Source organism: Pteropus vampyrus, unplaced genomic scaffold (genome assembly GCF_000151845.1).
Source record: "Pteropus vampyrus isolate Shadow unplaced genomic scaffold, Pvam_2.0 Scaffold516, whole genome shotgun sequence".
NCBI lineage: Eukaryota > Metazoa > Chordata > Mammalia > Chiroptera > Pteropodidae > Pteropus > Pteropus vampyrus.
In genome coordinates, this window is record NW_011889297.1 from 1,626,299 (window position 1) to 1,643,993 (window position 17,695).

Consider the following 17,695-nt stretch of genomic DNA (forward strand, 5'->3'; position numbering starts at 1 on the left):
TATTTTTAATGTATTGCTGAATTTGGTTTACTATTTTGTTGAGGATTTTGTATCATTGTTCATAAGAGATATCAGCCTGTAGTTTTCTTTTTCTGTAATGTCTTTGCCTGATTTTGGAATCAAGATAATGTTGGCCTTATAAAAGGAGTTAGGGAGCCTTCCGTATTCTTGAAACTTTTGAAATAGTTTGAAAAGGATAGGTGATAATTCTTTGAATGTTTGGTAAAATTTGCCTATGAATCATTTGGTCCAGGACTTTTGTTTTTTGGGGTGTTTTTGATTACTAATTTGATTTCATTTGTTGTAATTGGCCGATTCAGATTTTCTGTTTCTTTTTAAATCAGTCTTGGGAGATTGTATGTTTCTAGGAAGGTGTCCATTTCTTCCAGATTGTCCAATTTGTTGGCATATAATTGCTCATAGTATTTTCTTATGATCCATCGTATTTCTGTAGAGTCCATGGTTATTTCTCCTCTTTCATTTCTGATTTTATTTGAGTCCTCTCTCTTTTTTTCTCGATGAGTCTGGCTAAGGGTCTGTCAATTTTGCTTATCCTTTCAAAGCTCTTGGTTTCATTAATCTTTTGTGTTGTTTTTCTAGACTCTATTTCATTTATTTCCTCTCTGATCGTTATTATTTCCTTCCTTCTATTCACTTTGGGCTTTGTTTGCTGGTTTTGTTTTTGTTTTTTGTTTTTTGTTTTAGTTCTTTCAATTGTAAGGTTAGATTGTTTATTTGAGCTTTTCCTTGTTTCTTGAGGTTGGCCTGTGTTGCTATGAATTTCCCTCTTAGGAATGCTTTCGCTGTGTCTCATAAATTTTGAGTCGTTGTATTTTCATTTTCATTTGTCTCTAGGTATCTTTTGATTTCTTCCTTGATCTCATTAATAACCTATTCATTGTTTAGTAGCATGTTATTTAGCCTCCATGTGTTTCTGTATTTTTCAGTTATTTTCTTGAAGTTGATTTCTAGTTTCATACCATTGTGATCAGAGAAGACGATTGGTATGATTTTAATCTTCTTAAATTTATTGAGACTTGATTTGTGTACTAACATGTGGTCTGTCCTTGAAAAATGAACACTTGAGAAGAATGTATATTTTGCTGCTTTAGGATAAAATGCTCTGAAAATATCTATTAAGTCCATCTGTTCTAGTGTATCTTTTAGGCTCATTGTTTCCTTGTTGATTTTTTGCTTGGAAGATCTGTCCATTGGTGTCAATGGGGTATTAAAGTCTCCTACTATGAGTATATTACTATTGATCTCTCCTTTTATGTCGGTCAATAATTGCTTTAGTACTTCATTTTTAATGTCTGAATAATTTGTTTGTTTATCTATTCATCCATTATCCATCAACACTTTGTTTTTTTTTTTCACCTTTTGGCTATAGTGAATAATGCTGCAACAGATATGTGTTACATACACTTGTTTGAATATGTGTTTTTGGTTTTCTTGGGTTGTATACCTGGGACTACAACTGTGAGGTCATATGGCAATCTATATTTAATTATTTGAGGAACTGCCAAACTATTTTCCACATTGACTGAGCTATTTTACATTCCCCCTTGCAAAGTATGAAGGTTCTGATTTTTTCACATCCTCAACACTTGTCATTTTCTTATTATTATTATTATTATTATTATTATTATTATTAACATCCTAATTAATGCTAAATAATACCTGATTGTCATTTTGATTTGCATTTCCCTGATGACTAATGAGTATGAATATTATTTCATGTGCTTGCTGGCCTTTCTATAACTTTTTTTGGAGAAATATTTATTTAAATTATTCTCCCTTTTTTTACAAAATGGATTGTCTTTTTGTTGTTATGTTTATAAAGTTTCTTTATAAATTCTGGGTGTTAGACCCTTATTAGATATATGATTTGTAAATATGTTCTCATATAATGTTCATTATCTTTTCAATTTCTTGATCTTGTCCATTGATGTACAGAATATTTTAATTTCCATGAAGTCCAATTAATTTGTTTTTGTTGTTTGTGCTTTTAGTGTCATATCTAAAAATCTGTTACTAAATCCATGGTCATGAAGGTTAAACCTATGTTTTATTCCAAGAGTTTTATTGTTTTTACTCTTATAAATATAAGGATCATTTTAGTTAATTTTTGTATATGGTATGAGGTATAGGACAGACTTTATTTTTCTGCATGTTGATATCCAGTTGTCCCAGAAGCATTTGCTGAAAAGATTAGTGACTAGTCTTGGCACCACTGTCAAAAATCAATTGGCCATATAAGTTTAAAGACAAAGAAAGAATCCTAAAAACAGCAAGAGAAAGGCAGCTATATACTTACAAGGGAGCTCCAATAAAACTGTCAGCTAATGTCTAAACAGAAACTTTGCAGTCCAGAAGAAGTTGGCATGAAATATATAAAATGATGAAAATCAAAGAACTACAACCAAGACTACTCTACCCAGCAAGGCTATCAATTAAAATTGAAGGTGAGAAAAAGAGCTTCCCCAACAGGAAAAAAAAACTGATTCATCACCAGCAAGCCAGTATTACAAGAAATGATAAAGGGACTTCTTTAAGAATAAAGGGGGAGGGAAACATAAATATAAATAACACAATAGCAAAAAACTATATAACTATCAATAATTATATTAAATGTAAATGGAATAAATGATCCAATAAAAAGACATAGGGTAGCCGAATAGATAAGACAACAAGACCCATACATATGCTGTTCTACAAGAGACCTACTTCAGATTGAAACATACACACAGACTAAAAGTAAAGGGAAGGAAAAAGATATTTCATACAAACAAAAATGAAAGAAAAGCTAGAGTAGCAATACTTACATAAGACAAAACAGACTTTGAAACAAAAATTATAAGAGACAAAGGACATTCCATAATGATAAAGACTCAGTTCAACAAGAGGATGTGACCCTAGTAAACATTTATGCACCCAATATAGGAGCACCTAAATATATAAAGCAAATATTTACCATTATAAAGGGAGAGATAGACAGTAATACAGTCATAGTAGTGGACTTTAACATCGCATTGACACCAATTTTCTTCCAGACAGAAAATCAATGAGGAAACAGTAGCTTTTAATGACACACTAGACCAGATGATTTTAATTCATACTTTTAGAGCATCTCACCACAAAGCAGCAGAATAACATTTTTCTCAAGAGCACATAGAACGTTTTCCATGTGTTAGACTAAAAAACAAATCTCAATAAATTGAAGATTTTACTCATATCAAGCATCTTCTCAGACCACAATTGTATGAAACTAAAAAGCAATTATGGGGGAAAAAAACTGAAAAATACAGAAACATGGAGGCTAAATAACATGCTACTAAACAATGAATGTGTTAACAATGAGATCGAAGAAATCAAAAGACACCTTGAGACAAATGAAATGAAAACATGGCTCAAAATCTATGGAAAACAGTGAAAGCAGTCCTAAGAGTGAAATTTATAGCAATACAGGCCTACATCAAGAGAAAAGAAAAATCTCAAATAAAAAATCTAAACTCACACTTAAAGGAACTAGAAAAAGAAGAGCAAATAAAGCTCAAAGTGAGTAAAAGGAAGGAAATAATAAAGATCAGAGCAGAAATAAACAAAATAGAGTCTAAAAACCAATACAAAAGATCAATGAAACCAAGAGCTAGTTCTTTGAAAAGATAAACAAAATTGATAAACTTTTAACCAGACTCACCAAGAATAAAAGAGAAGATGCAAATAAATAAAATCAGAAATCAAAGAGGAGAAATAAGCATGGACTTCACAGAAATACAAAGGATTATAAGAAAATGCTACAAGAAATTGTATGCCAACAAAATGGACTATCTGGAATAAATGGATAAATTCCTAGAAATATACAATCTTCCAAGGCTGAGTCCATAAGAAACAGAAAACTTGAACCCACCAATTACTACTAAGAAAATTGAATCAGTAATCAAAAACTTCCAACAAACAAGAGTTCTGAACCAGATAGCTTCACAGGTAGATTTTGTCAAACATTCAAAGAAGCATTAACATCTATTCTTCTCAGTCTATTCCAAAAAATTCAAGAGGAGGGAAGCCTTCCAAGCTCATTTTAATAAGCCATCGTTACCCTGATTCCAAAACCAGCCAAAGACTTTACAAAAGAAAGAAAATTATAGTCCAATATCTCTGATGAACATAAATACAAAGATCCTCAGCAAATATTAGCAAACCAAATTCAGCAGCACATTAAAAAGATCATACACCATGATCAGGTTAGATTTATTCCTAGGATACATGGTTGGTTCAATATCTGTCAATCAATTAATGTGATACACCACATTAAGAAATTAAAAGACAAAAATATATGATCATATAAATTATGCATAGAAAATGTTCAACAAACTCCAGCATTCATTTATGATAAAAACTCTGAGCAAAGTGGAAAGAGAGGGACCATACCTCAACATAATAAAGACCATATATGACAAACTCACAGCTAACATCATAGTCAACAAAGAAAAGCTAAAAGTGTTTCCTTGCAATCAAGAAGAAGACTATGATGTCCATTTTCATCACTTTTATTTAACATGGTATTGGAAGTTGTAGCCACAGCATCAGACAAGAAAAAGAAATAAAAACCATCCAAATTGGAAAAGAAGTAAAACTGTTATTATTTGCAGATGACATCATACTATAGATAGAGACCCCAAAGACTCCACTAAAAACTATTAGAACTGGTAAATGAATTGGGTAAAGTAACAGAATACAAAATCAATATTCAGAAACCAGTTGCATTTCTATACACCAATAATGAACTATCAGAAAGAAAAATTAAGAAAACAATCCCATTGACAATTGCATCAAAAAATAAAAATAAAATAAAATACCAGTCTTTTTAGAGAAGGGTACATTTGAAGCATGGCCACATGAGGGGTGCCCTAGATCTCTCCCCTTGAAATTACAACAAGTTGAACAGCTATAATCCAACAAAGGACTCACAGCTTAATACACAAACATTTCTGAGAAATCTGTACATTGAAACATCTGAAGGTGTGAAAATCTGGGTGAACAGGGGATGAGGGAAGGGAGAAAAGCAGAGATGGGTGTTGCGGCCTCAAAACGGAACTCACTGCAAGACTAGGGGAAAGGAGTGAAATCATATTGTGATGTGCAGTCTCTATAGCTGCAAGCACTTCTGCCTGAGTGATCAGCATATAATATGGCTGAACCCAGTGATCTGTTAGGGCAGAGAACAGAATACAAAAGTGCAACAACTGTGTTCTGGCAGCTGCCACTACCAGGCAGAAAAAAAAAAGACATGGAGCCTGGCCACCCACCTCCACCCTCCCAGAGCTAGCAGTAGGCCCCAGAAGAAAATGTAGCAGTGAGTGTTTAGTTACAAAGCAGTGTAGCTACAACCCTGAGAACTGAAGAGACAGCTCCTGAGTGACTGACACACACTGAAACTAATCCCAGTGACAAGGGTGGAGATACTGAGGTAAGATAGCTGAGGTCTGGCTACCATTACTGAGAGGAAAACAAAGCCACAAGCACCCCAGCTGCCTCTTCCAACCCACATGGCCCCCACCCGTAAGAGGCTGATCCCAGCAGGGGCACCTGTGACACCTCAGGCAGAGCAACATTGCATCGGGCTCCGGGGGCTGTATTGGAACTTTAGGGGCTTGGAACCCTATTGCCCACAACGTTCATGGGGTAGAGCCCTGAAACTGGGGCGACTTGGTCACAGAGGAGGCACCAACTTACCCAAAGAATAAAGGGAATTTTTTTCCCCAACAGATATCCAGAGGCCTGTGCTTCCTTCAAGTACCACTTGCTGGAAAACAAAAGAAAAACCTCCTCTTATCAACTTGCTAAAGAGGCATCTCTCTTAATAATAAAATTTTAAAACAGAGTTTGTTCCCATAAATACCTAGGAGAAGAAATAATCCATCAAATACTATCAACAACCAAGGCAACAAAGCAGCTGCAAAAGAATATGAAATATCCCCAGAAGATAAACTAAGGACATGAAAATATGTGATTTATATGACAGAGAATTCAAGATTGCAGTTCTGAAAAAACTCAACAAGATGCAGGAAAACTCAGACTAGCAGTCAAATAAAATCAGAAATAAAATCAAAAGGAACATTTTACCAAAGTGATGAAACTTAAAAAAGAACCAAACATCACAGATGGAAGAAGAGAGACTTGAAAGTGAAAAAAAAAAAAAATGAAAGCACCTTACACGAATTATCTGACTCCATCAGAAAGAGTGATATAAGAAGAATTGGTATACCAGAAGGAGAAGAGAGGGATAATGGAACAGAGAGCCTATTCAAATATATAGTCAATGAGAATTTCCCAAACCTAAAAAAAGAACTGCATCCTTGAATTCAAGAAGCAAACACAATACCTAATTACCTCAACCCAAAAAGGCCTTCTCCAAGGCACATTATATTAAAACTGTCAAAAATTAATGACAAAGAAAGAATTCTTAAGGAAGCCAGAGAAAAGAAGACAGTAACCTATAAAGGAAAAACCATTAGATTATTAATGGACTTTTAAGCAGAAACTTTATAAGCTAAGAGGAAGTGGAATCAAATATTCAAACCATTGAAAAAGAAAATTACCAGCCAAGGATAAAATATGCAGCAAAGTTAAACTTTAGATATGAAGGAGAAATAAAACTTTTTCAAATGTATAGAAACTAAGGATATTTTCCATCACAAAGCCTGTGATACAGGAAATACTGAAGAGGATTACTCTACCTGAAACAAAAAGATATAAAACTATGAATAAGATGACTAACAGACAAGCAGAAAATTGCAACCCTTATTCAGAATAAGGTATTATAACATTAAATATTACATAATGGTTAAAGAGGTAAAACATTTTTGAAAGAGAAGAAGATGATAGCTACTGCAACTTGGAAATGAAGCCACAGCATAAACAGGGATATTTGAGACAACAAAAACTAAAAGGGAAGAGGGTAAATGTCTGAACTTGCGAAGGGGAATGGAGATAAGACACACACAGAAGAAAGAGGACTACTGTATATATGAAACTTTCTTTTACATAAACTTAATGGTAACCACACACCAAAAATCCAGAACTGAGACACATAACATAAGAGGGAACAGAGGGAAAAATCATAGAATACCACAAAGCAAAAATAACAGACAAAAACACAAGGACAAAGTAACAGTGAAGACACTTAGCTACCAGAAAACAAAAGATAAAATGGCTATAGGAAAACCTCATTTTGAAATAATCACCCTAAATGTAAATAGACTGTGAACTCACCAATAAAAAGTCACGGAGTAGCAGAGTGGATCAAAAAACAAAACCCAACCATATGCAGCCTTCAAGAGACACATCTCAGCTGCAAAGACAAATATAGACTCAAAGTGAAAGAGTAGAAAATGATACTCCAAGCAAATGGCATCCAGAGAAAAGTGGTTGTAGCCATACTTATGACTGACAAAATAGACTTCAAGATAAAAAAGAAAACAGGACACAGTGATGGACATTTTATAATGATAAAGGGGACACTACAGCAAGAAGACATGTTTATCGATATATATATTTCGATAAATTTATAAAGCAACTACTAACAGAACTAAAGGGAAAAACTGATAAAAACACAATTATACTAGGGGACCTAAATACTTCAATGACAGCTATGGATAGATCATCCAAACATAAAATCAATAAGGAATATCAACCTTAAATGACACATTAGACCAATTGGACATAATTGACATTTACAGAGTTTTTTATCCCAAAACAACTGCATATACATTCTTCTCTAGTGCACATGGAACATTCTCATTGATTGATTGACCACATACTGGGACACAAAACAAGCCTAAACAAATTTAAGAAGACTGAAATCATGCCAAGCATATTCTCTGACCACAATGCTTTCAAAACAAAGATAAACTGAAAAAAGAAAGTGGGGAAAAAACACAAATATGTGGAGATTAAATAACATGCTACTAAAAAAAAAAAAGAATGGGTAATGGGTCAAAGAAGAAATAAAAGGAGAGAACAAAAGATACATAGGGCATGCAAGAGGGGGCAGGTGGGGAAGGAGCGCCAGAGAGATCCCAGTGGCAAGGCTCGTGTTCCTGCTCCTGCCCTGGCCCCCAGCACCTATCCGTTCAGCTTGGCTCAGCTATGATCAAGGCGATCCTTATCTTTAACACAAACAGGAAGCCATGGCTCTCCAAGTTCTACCAGCCTTATAGTGAACATACACAACAGCCAATCATCAGGAAGACATTCCATTTGGTATCTAAAAGAGATGAAAATGTTTGTAATTTCCTAGAAGGATTATTATTAATTGGGGGATCTGAAAACAAACTTATTTATAGACATTATGCAACATTATATTTTGTCTTCTTTGTGGATTCTTCAGGAAGTGAACTTGGCATTTTAGATCTAATTCAAGTATTTATGGAAACATTAGACAAGTGTTTTGAAAATGTCTGTGAACTAGATTTAATTGTCCATGTAGGCAAGGTTCACAATATGCTTGCAGAAATGATGATGGGAGAATAGTATTGGAGACCAACGTGAATGAGATTTTTACACAAATTGATGCACAAAATAAACTGGAGAAATCTGAGGCTGGCTTAGCAAGAGCTCTAGCCCGTGCTGTATCAACTTTAAAGAATATGAACCTTCCTGAGATTTTAAGAAATATTAACATTGGTGACATCAGTATAAAAGTGCCCAATCTGCTCTCTTTTAGTAAAAAATTTGAAAGATCACTCCCAGGTAAAATTCAGGGGAAAGTCATTTAAGTTTACATGCAGTTGTTTACCAAAAATAGAGGAGGAGAGTTTTAACTTTTGCTCTTGGATTTAACTCAAGGTACGTATACAAGTTGTGTAAAATCGGTATGATGGTTTAATGTTGCTTTCTTGCTCAGTGATTTTGAAAAATAGAGTATTTTCAGTGTGCATGTGTTTTTTTTTTCTTGTTGTAAAAAAATCTGCATTCCTATGCCCACCTAAGGAGTGCCTCTATGTATTGGCTACAACAGTATTTCTAAAAGTGTTTGAGACATTTCTTTAAATTATATACAACCCCAAATATTGGTTTTCTGTATGGATCACAGTGCGGCATTTCTTAATTCTTTGTTATTTGTCACAATTGTTATTTAAAAAACCTGGTATGTATTGCATGAAAACATTATGACTTTTCTCTTAGTTTAAATAAACTTCAGGGTAACCTGGGGGGGGAAGGATACATAAAAACTAATGAGAATGAAAATACAACATATCAAAACTTTTGGGATACTTCAAATGTGGTAATAAAAGTTCATATTATTGGCCTATCTCAAGAAACAAGAAAAATCCCAGATAAACACCTAAAATTAATCTTAAAAAAACTAGAACAAGAAGAATAAATGAAGCCCAAATTCAGCAGAAGGAAGAAAATAATAAAAATTAGAGCAGAATTAAATGAAATTGACGATAGACGATAGAAAAATTAATGCAACAAAGAGCTTGTTCTTTGAAAAGATTAATAAAATTGACAAACCTCTGGCTAGACTCACTAAGGAAAAAAGAGACAGGACACAAATAAAATCAGAAATGAAAGAGCATGATTGTTTTTTACAACAAGCTTTCAGTTTTTGTCTGTTGAATGTGCTATTAGCTCAGATTTTTCACATAAGGCTTTCATTATGTTGAGGTACTTTCCCTCTATACTCATTTTATTGAGCATTTTAATCATAAATAGATTAAATTATTTTTTGTACATCTATTGATATGATTATATGATTCTTATTTTTTAATTTGTTAATGTGATGTCTGACATTGATCAATTTGCATATGTTGAAACATCCTTTCACCCCTGAAATGAACCTCATTTGATGATATATTATCTTTCTTATGTGTATTAAGTTTGCTTGTTTAGAATTTTTGCATCTATATTCATCAGAGATATCAGTCTATAGTTTTTCATTTTTTGTGTTATCTTTACTAGGTTTTGGTATCAGGGTAATATTGGCCTCATAAAATGAGTTAGGAAGTATTGTGTCTTTTTCAAATTTTTGGAAGTGTTTGAAAATAGGTTGTAAATCTTTTTTGAATGTCTAGTATAATTTACTAGTAAAGACATTGCTGTCAATAGAGTATTTACATCCCTTTCTATAATTGTGTGTGTCAGTTTCTCCCTTTAGTTCTGTTAGTAGTTGTGTTACATATATTGATGCACCCAGTTTGGGCGCATATACATTAATAAGTGTTATGTGTTTTTAATGTATTACCAACTTTATCATTAAAAAATATCCATCTTTGTCTCTTTTGGGCTGTGCATTCATTTCCAAATTTCAGTAGCTATTGTCTTCTTTTCTTAATGTTTTTGCCTCCTTTAACCTTTAGATTATATTTAAACACTTAATACCCTATTCTGAACAAGGGTTGAAGTTTCCTGCTTGTGTCTACTAGTCATCTTACTCATAGTTGTATATTCTTTTGCCTTTTTGTATCAGGTATAAAAGCCCCATTAACATTTTTTTTTTAAATACAGGTCTGTGGTGGTAAATTTCCTCAGCTTCTGTATGTCTGAAAAAGCATTTATCTCTCCTTCATATCTAAAACATAACTTTGCTGGATATATCATTCATGGCTACTGATTTTTCTCTTTCAATAATTTGAATATTTGATTCCACTCTTTCCTAGATTGTAGGATTTCTTCATAAAAATATGGTGATAATCTAATAAAGTTACACAAAGCCATGCTAATAAGACCAGGAGACTTAGGAGTTTTGCTTAGTGCATAGAAACAGACAGAAAGGTAGCAAAAATGGGAAGACAAAGAAGCAGAAGCCATATGAGAGAACAAAACAGAGATCTGGGAATAAAAGAGTCAAGCAATCTAACAGATGCAGAGTTCAAAACACTGGTTATAAAGATGTTCAGTGAACTTAGGGGAAGTATAGATGAATTCATCGAGAACTTTAACAAAGAAATAAAAAAAAACAGAAATAGAAATGAAAATTATAAAAGGGAACTTGTCAGAAATGAACACTTTATCTGAGGTGAAGAGTATATTAGAGGGGTACTAAACAGAGTTGATAAAGAAGAGGATCAAACCACTGACATAGAAGATGGGGAAGCCAAGGACACTCAATTATAATGGCAAGAAAAAATAAGCCAAGGCAGTAATAATTATTTAATGAGCCTATGAGACAGTATTTAATGTAAAATATTCATGTCATAGGGGCACCTAAAGGACAAGACATTGAAGAACTATTTGAAGAAATCATGGGGGAAAACTTCCCTCACTTGGTGAAGGAAAGAGACAAACGACCCCAGGATGCTCAGAGAATTCCAAGAAGGAGAACCCCAAAGAGGCTCACCCCAAGACAGATCATAATTAAACTGCCACCAGTTAAATACAAAGAGAGAATCTTAAAGGCAGGAAAAGAAAAGCAGTTAGCTACCTACAAGGGAGCGCCCATAAAACTAGCAGCAAATTTCTCAAAAGGTACCATGTAAGACAGAAGAGCTTGGGACAAAATATTGGAGGTGATGAAACCCAGAATCTACAACCAAGAATACTTTATCCAGCAAAGCTGTCACTTAAGAGTGGAAGGACAGATAAAGAGCTTCCCAGATGAAAATAAGCTAAAGGAATTTTTCAACACCAAGCCAGTATTACAGGAAACCTTGGAGTGACTTCTTTAAAAAAGACATGTATCAAAATCATGAATAAAAAATCAAAATAACTACATTTTTATCAACATCTAATCAAAATGGAAAAGAATTAAGTGCTCCAACCAAAGGTTAGAGTGGCTGAATGGATAAGAAAATAAAACCCCTATATATGCTGACTACAAGAGACTTCAGAAAAAAGACACACACAGACGAAAAGGAAGGAGATGGACATAGAGGGTATTGCGCTGAATGAGATGGGTCAGATAGAGAAAGACAAATATCTCATGATTTCATGTACATGTGGAATTGAAAAAAAAACAATAAATAACAACAAAAGCAGTAATAAACTCATAGATACAGAGAATATTTTGAGGGCTACTAGATGGGAGGGCAGTAGCGGGGTACAAATAAAAAAGGCAAAGAGATTAAGAGGTACAAATAGATAGTTGCAGAATAGACATAGAGATGTAGAGTGTAGCATGAAGAAGATGATTAATAATGTAAGAAATAATAAGGGGGAAGGGGGTACTAGATTTAGTGGGATGATTTCTATGTAAGTTATGTGGATCTCTGATTACTAGTTTGTACAACTGAAACTGGTACCGACTGTAATTGAAAAAAAAAAACTCATTGCATTGTACAATGTAAATACGAGCAAGTAATTTTCTATTATATTTCAATAAAGCCGGTAAAAAAAATGCCAATGGGATTTTGATGGGGATAGCATTAAATCTGTATAATGCTTTAGGTTATAAAGTCATTTTAACTATTGATTTTTCCCATCAAGGATCACAGAATATATTTCAATTTCTTTGTATCTTCTTCAATTTCTTTTCATACGGTCTTATACTTTTTATTATATAAGCCCTTCACATATTTCATTAGATTTATCCCTAGGTATTTTATTCTTTTTGATGCAATTGCAAAATGAATTCTGTTTTCCACTTCTTTTTCTGAAATTTTGTTATTAGAGTATAGGTACGCTATGAATTTTGAACAACGATTTTATATGCAGAAAATTTACTACATTGGCTCTTTGTTTCTAGTAGTGTTCTTGAGGAGTCTTTAGGATTTTCTATACAGAGAATCATGTCATCCACAAAGAGTGACAGTTTGACTTCTTTGTTTCCTATTTGGATGCCGTTTATATCTTTCTCCTTCCTGATTGCATTCACTAGGACCTCCAATGTTATATTGAATAACTGTGGCAACAGCAGACAGCCTTGTCTTGATCCTGATCTTAGAGGAAAGGTTTTTAGTTTTCACCATTAAGTATAATGTTGGCTGAGAGTTTGTTATATATGGCCTTTATTATGTTAGGTACTCTCCTTCTACACTGATTTTCTTAAGTGTTTTGATCATAAATGAATGCCGTATCTTTTTCCGCATCTACTGATATGATCATGTGATTCTTATTTTTCATTTTGTCTGTAAGGTGTATCACATTAATTGATTTGCATATGTTGAACCATCCTTGTGCCCCTGGGATGAAGTCCAATTGATCATGGCGTATAATCTTTTTAAGATATTGTATTCAGTTCTCTAGTATTTTATTTAGAATTTTTGCATCTCACTTCATGAGAGATATTTCTTTTTTTGTGTTATCTTTACCATATTTTGGTATCAGGATAATATTGGCCTTATGAAATGACTTAGGAAGTATTGCTTCTTCTTTGATTTTTTGGAAGAGTTTGAGTACAATAGGTATTAAATGTTCTTTGAATGTTTAGTAGAATTCACCGGTGAAACCACCTGGTCCTGGACTTTTACTTTTTGTTAATTTTTTGATGATTGTTTCAATTTCCATACTACTGATTGGTCTATTTAGATTTTCCAATTCTTGATTCAGTCTAGAAAGGTTGTGTCTTTCTAAGTACTGGTTCATTTCTTCTAGGTTATTAAATTTGGTGTTACATACTTTTTTCATAGCATTCTTGTATGATCCTTTATATTTCTGCAGTGTCTGTCATAATTTCCCCTCTTTCATCCCTGATTTTGTTTATTTGTGTCTTCTTGGTGTATGAATTCCTTATCCATTATGAAGTGTCCCTCAGTATCTTTGTTTACCTTTTTTATATTGAAGTCTATTTCATCTGATATTAGTACTACTACTCCTACTTTTCACTGAATGCCATTTGCTTGAAATATCATTTTCCATCCTTTCACTTTGAGTCTATATTTGTCTTTGGAACTGAGATGTGTCTCCTGGAAGCAGCATATGGTTGGGTTTTGTTTTTGTTTTTGTTTTTTTTTAATCCAACCTGCAACTCTATGCCTTTTTATTGGTGAATTCAGTCCATTTACATTTAAGATGATTATTGAAATATGAAGATTTCCTATAGCCCTTTGTCTTTTTTTTTTTTCTGGTAGCTTGTTGTTTCCATTGCTTCCTTGCCCTTATGAGTCTGTTTTCTTTTTCTTTTTCTTTTTTTTTTTTTTTTGTGGATTTTCCTCTGGTCCTTCTTGTTTTATGTTATATATTTCAGTTCTGAATCTTTGGCATTTGGTTACCATTATGAATATGTAGAAGATAGTTATACACACACACACATATATATACACATACACAGACATACACATATGTGTGTGTGTGTATTAGTCTATTTTCTTCTGTGTGTGCCATATCTCTATTCCTATTCCTGTGTGTGCCATATCTCTATTCCTGTTTGTGAATTTGGATCTTTAAATCCTCACTTTTTCTGTTATTGTTGCCTCAGATTGTCCTTATGTATGCTAAACACTCATTACTATCTTGCAATAACAAATCTCTTATTATTTAAGCTTGTAGTAGCCTGTTCTTAGTAAGGGTTGCACTCCTCTGCTTCTATCTGCCTAGTAGTCACCTTACCTATAGTTATGTATTTTTTAGTCATTTTGTTTTAGGCAAGCTGACCCCTTTCAGTATTTCCTGTAATGCTGGCCTCGTGGTGGAGAATTCTCTCAATTTTTGTATGTCTGGAAAGGTCTTTATTTTTCCTTTATGTCTAAAGGACAGCTTTGCTGGATACATTATTCTTGGATGGTAGTACCTTTCATTTAATAGTTTGAATGCTTGATTCCACTCTTTTCTGGCTTTTAAGGTTTGTGTTGAGAAGTCGGATGATAATCTAATGCTTTTTCCTTTATAGATTACCATCTTCTTTTCCCTGGCTGCCCTGAGAATTCTTTGTCATTCGTTTTTGGTAATTTTAGTGTAATGTGTCTTGCAGTAAGCCCTTATGTATGTTTAATTAAAAACTTGCTCCTTAGCCTACAGCTATGATATAAGCTAATATACTCTTTTCACAGAAAGCCTGAGTCCCTGTGTCTGTTACCTCTTGTGCCCTGGGCACGGTAGCTGTTTAAGAACTCTTTCTCCATTGGTTACAGTCCTTTGGGACCCCAAATCATAAGCACTGCTAGCCACCAAATCTAAGTGAAGTAGAGGTGTCATCTTTAGTAACCACAAAAATTAGGGAACCAGACAAAGGTATAAGCTCTTTTCTGGAAGATACCACCAAGTTGGAGTGAGACAGAAAGAGAACACGAAGATTATATTTACTGGCCTCTGTTCCTTGAGAGCACCTCCATTGGCCCCATAAGCATGTTACATCAGGAGCCTGCCCCTCAGACCAAAGCTTCTGGACAAGCAAGTAGGTCTCTTTCACAGAGAGTCTGTAGGTATGTTTCGGTCTTCTGTCTGTGCAATGCCCTGGTTGTGGTAGCCTGTCTACCAAGAACTGTCTCTCTGAGTGTTACTATCTCATGGGACCCAGGAATACAAGCCTCCCTGGCCTCCAGATCCAGGTGATCAAGGGGTGTCCCCTGGGTGGCAACCACAAAAACTGGGACACCAGACGTTTGTAGAAGCTTTCCTATGAGAGAGTCTGGTGCTTTGGAGCACAGAAGAGAGAGTGCAAAGATGATGCCCACTGGCTAGAGCAAGGCAGAGAGGAAGTGCAAAGAGTGCATCTGTGAAAAAATTAAGAAAGAAAAAGAAATAAAGAAGTAAAAGGAAATGGGAAAAAAGATGGTGCTGCCACCTTAAGCAAGACCGAGGGGGGAAAGGAAAATGGTTTCCACCAAACTTCATCCCCAGAGAGTATCCCAGCAGGCCTGTACTTCTCAAAACAATGCTTTAAAATTAGCAAATGAGTCTCTTTCACATAATGTCTGGGCACTTTTCAAAGAGCAGCTTCTGCACTCAACTTTACGGAGGTGAGACTGAACGGGAGCTTTTGCAGAACTGTTTCTCAGTTTGTGATAGCCCACAGATCTGTGAGCCCCATTGGTTTTCTAACATAAATGTTTTGGGTACGCATCCGTTAGGTGCCAGTCTTAAAAGTTGGGAAACCGAATGTGTGGTACAATCCCTTCACTCATCAGGGAGAAATTCTGAGCTTTGAGTTCCCTTCTGATTGTGGGTTGCTGCACCTGATAAAAATGAATCTCAGCCTTTCCTCCCCGCTTCAATGTTTTGTTTTGTTTTTCCTCACTTGTTCAATGTGAAGAGTTTGCTCCACTAATTTTTTAGTTTTTTTTTTTTCAGAGGAAATTCTTCCATACATAACTGTAGATTCAGTGTGTCTGTGGAAAGGGGTTACTTCAGGATCTGCTTACGTCTCCATCTCTAGCTAGAACGTTCAGCTGTAATCTTTTGACCCTGATGGCCACAGATTTTTTATTCGCCTGTACAGTGAAAGTGCTTTCCACATTTCTTTTCTTTATTTTAAAATTAATTTAGTTTTTTTATGCTGACATTGGTTAACAAAATCCAATAAGTTCCAGCTGTACACTTTAACAGTAAGGCACACATATATTTAAACTATGTGTTCATCTCCCATAGTTAGATTTCTTTCTATCACCACACATTTGACCCCCTATACCCCATCTGCCGCCCACCTCCACCTCCCCGCTACCCTCTGGTAACCACTAGCCTATTGCCCATGTCCATGAATCTCTGTTTGTTTGTCCTGTTCATCACATATAAGTGATATGTGATTTTCGACTTTCTTTGTCTGGCTTATTTTGCTTAGCATGATTATCTCAAGGGCCATCCATGTTGTCACAAATGGCAATATTTCATCTCTTATGGCTGAGATATGTTCCATTGTATATATGTACCACAGCTTCTTTAGCCAATCATCTATCGTAGGACACTTCAGTTGCTTCCATGTCTTGACCACTGTGAATAATGCTACTATGAACATTGGTGTGCCAATATATTTTCATATATAAGTTTTCAAGTCTTCGGGGTAAATACCCAGTAGATGGATTGCTGGATCATATGGTAGATCAATTCTTAGTTTATCAAGGAATCTCCATACTGTTTTCCATACTGGCTTTACTAATTTGCAGTCCCACTAACAGTGTATGAGGGTTCCCTTTCTCCACATACTCTCCAACATATGTTATTACTTGTCATGTTGATTATAGCTATTCTAACAGGTGTGAGATGGTACCTCATTGTGATTTTGATTTGTATTTCCCTAATAGCTAGCTATGCTAATCATTTTTTCATATATTTGTTGGCCATTTCTACGTCCTCTAGGGATAACTGTGTGTTCAGGTCCTCTGCCTGTTTTTTGATTGGATCATTTGTTTTTGTGTTGTTATTGAATGGTATGAGTTCTTTGTATATTTTGGATTTTCAGCCCTTATCAGAGGCATTGCTTGCAAATATATTTTCCAATTCAGATGGTTGTCTCCAATTCAGATGGTTGTCTCCTTACATTGCTGCTGGTTTCTTTTGCTGTACAAAAGATTTTTAGTTTGATGTAGTCACATTTATTTATTTATTTATTTACTTCCCTTGCCTTTGAGGTCAAATTCATAAAATCTTCTTTAAGTACAAGGTCCTTGAGTTTAGTTCCTATACTTTATTCTATGCATTTTGTTGTTTCAAGTCTTAAATTCAGGTCCTTAATTCATTTTGAGTTAATTTTGGTGTGTGGTGATAGACAACAGTCTAGTTTCATTTTTTTCAGGTGGCTTTCTAGTTTTTCCAGCACCAATTATTGAAGAGGCTTTCCTTTCTCCACTGTATGCTTTTGGCTTTTTTTTTTTTTTTT

The 17,695-nt window shown here is 34.5% G+C and overlaps 1 protein-coding gene and 1 pseudogene across 20 annotated transcripts in view; both read left to right on the plus strand.

The window, feature by feature from the left end:
* The window catches only part of ZC3H12B (zinc finger CCCH-type containing 12B), a 344,821-nt gene that overhangs the window by 262,678 nt on the left and 64,448 nt on the right, over positions 1–17,695 (plus strand). The gene's annotated exons all lie outside the window — the stretch shown is intronic.
* On the plus strand, positions 8,040–8,801 carry LOC105307781 (annotated as a pseudogene).